General features: G+C 43.1%; 1 pseudogene; it reads right to left on the bottom strand.

Moving 5' to 3' along the window:
* Positions 1–916: 916 nt before the first annotated feature.
* LOC118997959 (uncharacterized) lies at positions 917–1,070 on the bottom strand (annotated as a pseudogene).
* Positions 1,071–9,736: the final 8,666 nt, after the last annotated feature.

Here is a 9,736-nt window from a genome sequence, read left to right on the forward strand (position 1 = left end):
GAAATACTCGGAGGTTAAGAGTGTTCCTATGTGAAAGATCCTACTTTTTATTTAACAATCTAAGAAGAGAGATTGTAGGCTTGGAAAAAGGAGAAAGGTTTCCACAGTCACTGTGGGAAATGGGAAAATGAAAAACAGAACTGTAGTGTTTTGTACAGTGTGAGGACCTATTGGAAGTTAATGACCTTGAACTTTCAATGGAATCAGTCTGCCTCATCAGGTAATAATCAGCTGCTTGGATACAGGCACAGGGAAACAGACCATTGGGTCCATCCAGGTACAGAACTTAGGCAAATGGAGGCAACAAAGGGACAAGAGAGTCTAAGAGAGATGGTATTTCTCTAAGTATTTCTCTAAGTAGAGAAATACTGCTCATGAAATCCATGCTACATAGAAAGGGAAAGGTTGATGGATTAGGATATAGCAGAGGACAGGCCGTGACAATGGTCCTTCTTTTTTACGTCCCTTCCCCTGGAAGAAGGGAAGGTCACAGTCAAGCAGAGCAGTGCTTATATTAGCAATTTAGGAGGAGTAGCATGACAGGTAGTGACAATACCCAGGGAGTGTCTATGGGAGTGGATGACTGAAGTGGAGAGAAAAATCACTGAAGATGAAAGGAAAGTGAGCACCTGAGTGGCTGTGGTGCTGAAGAGGCAACCCACCTGGGTGTCACCTAGACCAATCAAGGCTTGGGCATAGTGAGCAAGCAACTGGCTTGTCCTGTGGAACAGTGAGCTTTTTGCCACTTGCCAATGTACATAATGGAAGAGATAGAGCAGAATATATAAATCATGTGAATGCAAAGAAGCAGGGTCTTTAAAAAAACAGTGGAAATATAAACAGGGGGAGTAAGGGAGACACTATGGCAGACATTGTTTGTTCCCTGCCTGATACCTTTATCCCTTTCCTTTTTTTTCAGGGGAGACCACGAACACAGTCCCCCACGACTACAGATTATGCAGTCAAGTTTCCCACGTTTGGGGAAATCACGGGGGTCAGCCCACCCGGGTGAGCCTCGACCTGGGAAAACCACCTTTGTGATCATGGTATCTCCCCTGCCAGATAAGTATATCCCTTTCCTTTCTACCTAATAAAATTCTGTTTTCTGATGTGCGATATGCCGGCCAAGTACACCTACCTTCTTAGATTCCCTTTCATTAAGGAGTGGCTATATGGCACACTTCTAGCCAATCAGACATCAGCTTAACTTTAGCAGAGAATCTGAGAACGTTTTTGCTTTTCTGATGCAGGCATCACCCTTTCTTGCCTGGAATGCAGATGTGATGGCTGAGCTGCAGTGACCAAGAAGTTATAAACATGAGGAAAAGTCAAAGATAATCACAGAGAGGTGAGTCCACATTTTGAGTGACCATTAAACCAGTACCAGCAGCCATCTGTATCCAGATTTCTGATAACATGAAATCAACTCTACTTCATTAAGTGTTTGGTGACTTTTCTATTTTTTGCAGCTAATTGTATTCCCCATAGAAATATCAACCCACTTTGCTGTTTTGAAATACAAGGGATATGAGACAATAGTTACCACCTGAGAGAGCTGCAAAAGAAGACGTGCCCTCAGGGAAGAACCACCTTCTGCAAGATAGGAGGCAGGAGGTAAGGGAGTGCTATAGAAGGAACTGTGCAGGTGAGGTGATTTGCTAGTTATGGGAAAGTGATTCAAGGGCCAGGATGAAAATGAATAGGGAGAAGAGGAGGGGTGGAAGGCTGAGGCAGAAAGATGCACAAAGCTCCATGAGAATGATTGTGGAAGAGGATCAAATGACCTAATGGGCATGGAGGTAGAGGTTATGCTTTGGACCTTCACCAATGCAAACAGAACTGAGAGGCGTGGTGGATTTGATCCCCAAGTCTCTTTGTGGACAGAAACCTGTGCTACCTGCCCAGAGGGATTACCAGGTTGCATGAGCGGGGCCATCATCTTTCTATATCCTCAGTTAGGCAAGAAAAGAGAAATGTCATCCTTTTGACTTCTCTGGAGAATCAAGATGCAGGTTCAAAGCTGCATAATGAAACCTGGCAATTTCTCTGGATTCCCTCCAAATCTTCCCAGGGGCAGGAACAGAAGCAGGAGATGGGGAGGGGCTGCAGGTCACAGGGCCTGCTGGGGCAGAGTGAGGAAGGCATTTTGCCCTTTTCTCTGGTAATTGGCCCACAAGGGTTGTTATCTCCCTCGGGAGGCTGGTGTTCCTCTCCTAGAGCCCTCATAGTCCCAAAGCAGAGTGACAGCGTGTGCCTGATAGGTCATCAACATTGCCATAGCAACAGGCTTGCCCCTGGAACCATGGGTTCATGACAAAATAATCAGGAGACTCTTAAAGGTTGCTGATGTGAGTTTGACTAGGATGCAGGCCAGGTGGATGAGCATGAAGGCCCAGAGCCAAGAATGTTCAGGGTAGGAATTTTATCACAAATGATTAAAAGCCTGAAGAGTGTGGGAATAAGTACACGTTAAATCTAACCAGGAGCCAGGGGTTCAAAAGAGAAGAAGCCGAATTCAGTCATGTAGTCTAAGGGACATTCCTGTGATGGATTGTGGGGGTGCAGGGGCTGGTAGTAAGAGTAAGGGAAGAAGCTACAGGAAGAGGACTGTGGGTGATCCCTTTTCATTGGCTGCTGGCTACATGGGTGGTGGCCGAGCTGCATTAACATTCAGGAACTCGGGAAGGACACCGGCTGCTCCAACCCTGTTCACCCATGGACAGCTTGCCTTACAGCCTCTCTGCAGACTACATCCTCATTCTTGCTCTGAGTTAATAAAAATCAGTTCAGATGGTGTTAGGACTGTGCTATCCTCACCTTCTGTCTCAATCCTTTACCTGGACAAAGTTCTCAGCATCTTTCTATGGCCCATAAAAATGCAGATACCACCCAGGATAAGTGATCACTCTCTACCACCAGACCTGGTTGGTAGTTTGTGCTGTACTTCTCATCTAGGACTGGAATCTACAGCTCTCTGGGCTCAGCCTAGTAAAATATAAGGAAAAGATCTTTGAGAGTTTATCACTGTATTCCCAACATGGAGCACACAGCATGTCACATAGTAGAATCCTGATGAACATGCACTAAATGAATGGGTCACTGACACCCTTCCCAGCCCTCGCCCACACTCCAGGTTACCAGACTCTTCTGTCGGCGAATGCTGTCACCATGATCCTCCTCCTCCTAGGATGAACCGTGTTAGAACCAAGACCTTCCACCACTTGTCTTAGAAACCACCTGTGACCAGAGATTCCTGGTATTATCCACCTGAGTGGACCTTTGGACACCAGTACTTGCCTAGACTAGGGCAAGGTTTCAGATGTCCCTTTAGCTACTACAATGGTAACTTCTGTATCCCCACCTTAGTGATAACAGCATTAGTCCCCTGGCCCCTTCTCACTCTCAGCCTACTTCTTTCTCCCTATCAACTGAAGACCTGCCACCTTCATGGCCAAGGCCTGTGGAATCTCTGAAAGTTGTGATATTACAGATTGCCTTGAAGTTCTCCCAGCTTCAATAGCCTACTGGTAAAATTGGGATTATAATAATGTAATTCTCCTCTGAGCCACAATCAAAGAAATGCAAAGTATCCCACCTTATACATTAAAGATATTGTAAAAAGTAGAAAAGTGTGTATGTGTGTGTGTTTATTATCTTGTACTACTTACCACTCTTTGCAATTATTTGTGTATATGTTAAGTTGTTGTCTTTCCAGTCTCTCCCATTGGAACATAAGTTCCTCGATGTCATAGACTTTGTCCATTTTGTTTATTGCCTAAGTAGTAGGCGTCCAGTGGCTGTTGAACAGAATAATAATTCACTTCTGGATATTCTCAGAGTGGAGCGCTATGCACCCAGAAACCCAGTTCTCTGGCTGCCTATGACATGCTCATTTTCCTCTTCACCTGCACCATCTCTCCATGGACATGTGCACAGCCATCACCTCTGACATCTACCACCAGTGACAAGTGGTGCTATCAAAACACCCAGTGCCATTTCCCACCCATATCTGCCCAAAACACACTGTGCCAAAGCTGTTCATCTGGGTCCAAGCCTGAACCACCACTGACCCTGATAACACGGCAGTGCAGAGATGCTGGGCTGGGCTCCCGCCTAGAGAAGAGGCAGTCTCTTTCCCCACCCTTTGTATTACCCACATCCCAGAACAAGCCTGCCTTGAGCTACCAGACATTTTTTGTAAAAATAACTCTTTCTGATTGTTGCATTCAGGAATCCAGTATGATCCCTTCTCAGTGACAGGCACAGTGCTTTACATAAACATAGGTGTTGGACCAAGGTCACATGCATTGTCTTTTTCCCCTGTCTGACTTATATCCACTGGGATCCCTTAATTTCTCCTTATAGTCCCTAGGAAGGCCTGTGCCACCTGTCCCCCCAGCATGACCTGACATGCCTGAATCCTCCCGTGAGCACAATTAGAGCAGCACCTGATCACCACAATGAAAGGAGTTTGTATCATATTCCGAGGAGAAAATGAAGGCTTTGGAATAGGAGGTTATCCTAAAGAACCAGTGCTTTAGGCACAGACATTTATTGTCTTTGTATAGAATAAGACATTGGGAAAGGATACTTGGCCATTGTAATTCATCCCTCAAAAGGCCTGATGGAATGGAATTCCATGTCCCTCAATGACTCCATGGGAATACATGGTTCTCTGAATGTTCTTGGCTCTCTGCTTACTAAATAGGGTATCATTCTGTGGCTCTCTGTGGTTGGGTGTTGTCATCTAACCAGTTCGGGCCAATGAATTGTGGTGAGAAGTAACAAGCATCCCTTTAATTGCAGACGTGAGACACTTCAGGGCTCCCTTTCTTCCTTTTGCAGTGAGTGAACTGCACGGGAGAAGGACACAGTGCTGGTGGTGGTAGGGGGTAGGATCACACCGGGACACTTACCCTAACCATCCACCACACCTGCATCCCTGAGACGGTGGCTGCTCCATCAGGCAGACCCTGGGATGCCTTGAGGAGCAGAGCCCTTACCACCATCCCGTGAAGGACCAGTAGAGTGAATAAGATCAAAGTCTAGTTTTAGTCCACTGAGGTTTGGGATTGTTGCCACAGCTCAGCCCAGCCTATCCAGACCACTATATGTCCTTCTCTCCTTTCCTCTCTGTTTTTCTTTTCTTTTTTTAAAGATTTTATTTATTTATCTTTAAAGGGGAAGAGAAGGAAAGAGAGAATTATCAATGTATGGTTGCCTCTCGTGAGTCCCCTGCTGGGAACTGGCCTACAACCCAGGCATGTGCCCTGACTGGCAATCATGTGGTTCACAGGCCCACGCCCAATCCACTGAGCTACACCAGCCAGGGCTTCCTCTCTGTTTTTCTTAATAAGTGACCAGAAACTCCAGGAGACCCTGAAACTTCATTGCCAGGCCCATGGCCCCTCTAACTGCCTCCCCATGCTCCCTCACCTTCTCTGACTCCTGAGTCAGGGGGTGGTTCAGCTCTGGGACACACACCAACTTTTCCCGCAGGCCTCCTGTTATCAAAGTGGGAGGTCTGGTGGTCTTGGAAAATGACCTGGGTGGCAGCTTGTCACTGCTGCCCTCCTAAGGACCTGCCCTGCAGGTGGGCCAGCACCAGAAGCAGAGCCAGCAGGCTCACACAGGTGATTACCCAGCTTCCTCTGTGGTGTCATGTCAAGTCCCTATAGTAAATCACTTACAAGACAGTACTCTTCAGGCTGCTGATTCTCTGAGGAATCCTGGCTGATGCCCACACATACTAGCAAAAAGCTTGTTAATTCTCCCATTTTTTATAGTTTGCCCAAGCTTCCTTGGGAATGACAGCATAGTGGGTGGGAGTCATTAGCAAGCAGGCCAGGCATTCCTGGATACTCACCCAAATTTATTCAGGTAGCCCTTGTACAACAATAACAGTAGAAATATTGAAGTTCTTAAATGGCTGAAATGTGTCATGTTAAGTTGGCACCCACAGAATATACAGGGTCCAAAACAGTGTATTAACACTGAACAACAACAACAAAAAAAAACAAGGACAATGAGAAGCCATAGAGGCTAATCAAAGAGATGAGAAGACCATCTGCCTCGAACATGTGATTCATCCCTCATTTATTAAATACTTAATATGTGTTAGGAAGTCTGCTATTAAATGATATGATAAAATTAGCTGACATTTGAGGGTGTATTTTATATTATGCAGTTTTCTAAGGGCTAAGTACTTAGAACAGTGTTTGGTTTCAGCATTGTTACCTGTCCTCAACACATGTTACCTGTTCTAAGTACTTTTTTGTGATATTATGCTTGCTGCTCACAGTGACCGAGTGAGATGGTGGCTGGAGTGGTTGCCATTGGAACATTTATGTCTTTTACCAGACAGGGGCATTCACTGTCCAGCTGCTGTGTGTGGGTTGCTGAAGGTTTACAGCTCTCCCTTTTCTCCAGGGACAAGCCATCAGCCTAACCTGAGCTGTGCTGGGAGATTACACTGCACAGCAGACCTGGGTGGCTCTCAGCAGCCAATGACTAAGGGACATGGGACATAAAAAGCTAGTCCCTTGCCTTAAGGTAGGACTAACTCTTTGCTTTGTGGTCCAATTCATGAGCTCTCTGTGTATGAGAGAGAAGCTAGACCCTAGCTGAGACCGCTTCCCGACTTAGGCCTGCCATCTTCCTCTTCCTCTTCCCTCCTTGCCAACAGTCCCCTAGTAAGTCACATGACCCCCAGCCCCTTTCTCAGGTTCCCTGTAAGGCAGCCTCACCAGAAGTGTGCTATCAATATCCCCATTTACAGTGAGCAAAGAGGCTACAGGAGCCAAAGAACCTTTCCCAGGAACTGTCAGAGGTTTCACAGTAAGTTGTACAAGCAGAATTTGTACTCAGGGAATCTAAGCCTATGTTTTTTGCTGCTGCTCTTCATATATAAAAAACGTGTTGTGAGCCAATATAGGTTATCTCAATACATTAGCTCTAGTCCGTTGCTAAGATGCTGAGAGTTGAAAGTCAGACACGATATTGGGTTGGCCAGCAAATTTGTTTTTTCCAAAAGATGGCTCTAATAGTGCTTAGTTGTCTTTAACTTCCACTTATTTGTATCTTCTTTAATTTTTTTCATTGGTGTTTTATAATTCTCCTAGAACAGGTCTTTTACATCCTCAGGTTTATTCCTAGGTATGTTATCCTTTTTGTAGCAATTGTGAATGGAAAAATTCACAAAAATTGTGAATTAAGAAATTCAGTTCTTAATTTCCATTTTTGTTAGTTCATTATTGACATATGAAAATGCAACTGATTTCTGGATATTAATTTTGTATCCTGCTACTTTGCTGATTTATCAGTTCTAGTAGTTTCTTGGTGGAATCTTTGGGGTTCTCTATGTACAGTATTATGTCATCTGCAAATGAAGACAGTTTTACTTCTTCCTTTCCAATCTGGATACCATTTATTTATTTATTTATTTATTTATTTATTTATGCCTGATTGCTGTGGCTAGGGTATCCAGTACTATGTTGAGCAAGAGGTGAAAGAATGCATCCCTGTCTCACTGCTGTCTTAGGGGGAACACTTGTAGTTTTTGGCCACTGAGTGTGATGCTGGCAGTGGGTTTGTCATATGTGGCCTTTATAATGTTTAGGTGTGTTCCCTCTAATCCCACTTTGCTGAGAGTTTGCTTTTTTTTTAATCAAAGATGGGTGCTGGATTCTATGAAATGTTTTTTCTGCATCTATTGATATTATCACAACGTCTTTATCCTTAATTTTATTTATTCGGTGTCTCACGCCTATTGATTTGCGAGTGTTTCACCAGCTTTGCATTCCCAGAATGAATCCCGCTTGCTGATGGTGTAAGATCTTTTTGATGCACTGCTCTATTCAGTTTGCTAGTGTTTCGTGGAGGATTTTAGTCTTTATATTCATTGGGAATGCTGGCTTATAATTTTCTCTCTTTGTAGTGTATTTTTCTGGTTTTGGAATTAGGATAACAGTGGCCTTGTAAAATGAGGTTGAGAGCCTTCCCTCCTCTTGAATTTTATGAAATAGTTTGAGAAGGAGAGGTGTTGGTTCTCCTTTCAGTGTTCGGTGAAATTCTCCTGCGAAGCCATCCAGTCCGAGGATTTTGTTTGTTGGGAGCTTTTTGATCACTGCTTCAGTTTCACTGGGTGTAATCAGTCTATTCAGATTCTCTGGTTTTTCCTTATCTGGTTTTGGAAGATTGTATATTTCTAGGAATTTATCCATTTTATCCAGGTTGTCCATTCTGTGGCATATAGTTGTTCAAAGGACTATAATATTTTCTTNCCCTCCTCTTGAATTTTATGAAATAGTTTGAGAAGGAGAGGTGTTGGTTCTCCTTTCAATGTTCGGTGAAATTCTCCTGCGAAGCCATCCAGTCCAAGGATTTTGTTTGTTGGGAGCTTTTTGATCACTGCTTCAGTTTCACTGGGTGTAATCAGTCTATTCAGATTCTCTGGTTTTCCCTTATCTGGTTTTGGAAGATTGTATATTTCTAGGAATTTATCCATTTTATCCAGGTTGTCCATTCTGTGGCATATAGTTGTTCAAAGGACTATAATATTTTCTTATAGTCCTTTGTATTTCTTTGGTGTTAGTAGATATTTTTTCTCTTTCATTTTTGATTTTATGAATTTGGGTTCTCTCCCTTCTTTTCTTGATAAGTGTAGTTAAAGATTTGTCAATCCTGTTTATCTTTTCAAAGAACCAACTCTTGGATTTATTGATTTTCTGCATTTTTTTTAGATTTTATTTCACTTATTTCTGTTCTCATCTTTATTATTTCTGTCCTGTACTCACTTTGGGCTTTGTCGTTCTTTTTCAAGTTCCTTTAAGTGTGATGTTAGATGGTTTATTTGAGCATTTTCCTGTTTTTTGAAATAGGGCTTGTAATGCTATGGATTTCCCCTCTCAGGATTGCTTTCCCAGTGCCCCACAGATTTTGGATTGTTATATCATTTTAATATTTCAAGGTATCTTTTGATTTCTTCATTGATCTCATTGCTGACCCATTCATTGTGTTTTTTAATATTTTTATTTATTTATTTTTAGAGACAGAGGAAGGGAAGGAGAAAGAGTGGGAAGAGAAACATCAATGTGTGGTTGCCTCTCATGTGTCCCCTAACGGGGACCTGGCCTACAACCCAGGTATGTGCCCCGACTGGGAATCGAACCCGTGACACTTTGCTTCACAGGCCCGCACTCAATCCACCGAGCTATATACCAGCCAGGGTCCATTCATTGTTTAATAATACGTTATTTAGCTTCCATGTCTTTGCAAGTTTTTCAGTGTTCGTGTGATTGATTTCTAGTTTCATAGTATTGTGGTCAGAGAAGATGCTTGATATAATTTCAATCTTCTTAAATTTATTGAGATTTGTTTTGTGTCCTAACATATGGTTTAACATAGAAAATGTTCCTTGTGCACTTGGACAGTATGTATATTCTGCTCTTTTGGGATGAAATTCTCTGAAAATATCAATTAAATCCATTTGATCTAGTGTGTCATTTAATGTTGCTGTCTCATTAATTTTCTGTCTGAAAGAGCTATTCATTGAAGTCAACAAGGTGTTAAAATCCCCAGTTATGACTTTATTTCTGTTGATCTCTCTCTTTACGCTCATTAAGATTTCTTTAACATATTTAGGTACCCCTATGTAGGGTGTGTAAATGTTTACTAGGGTTATATCCTCTTGTAGGATTGTTCTCTTTGTCGTCATGTAGTGTCCTTCTTTGTCTCC

This window comes from Sturnira hondurensis, unplaced genomic scaffold, assembly GCF_014824575.4.
Source record: "Sturnira hondurensis isolate 20B ecotype Veracruz unplaced genomic scaffold, ASM1482457v3 Scaffold0013537, whole genome shotgun sequence".
Lineage (NCBI taxonomy): Eukaryota > Metazoa > Chordata > Mammalia > Chiroptera > Phyllostomidae > Sturnira > Sturnira hondurensis.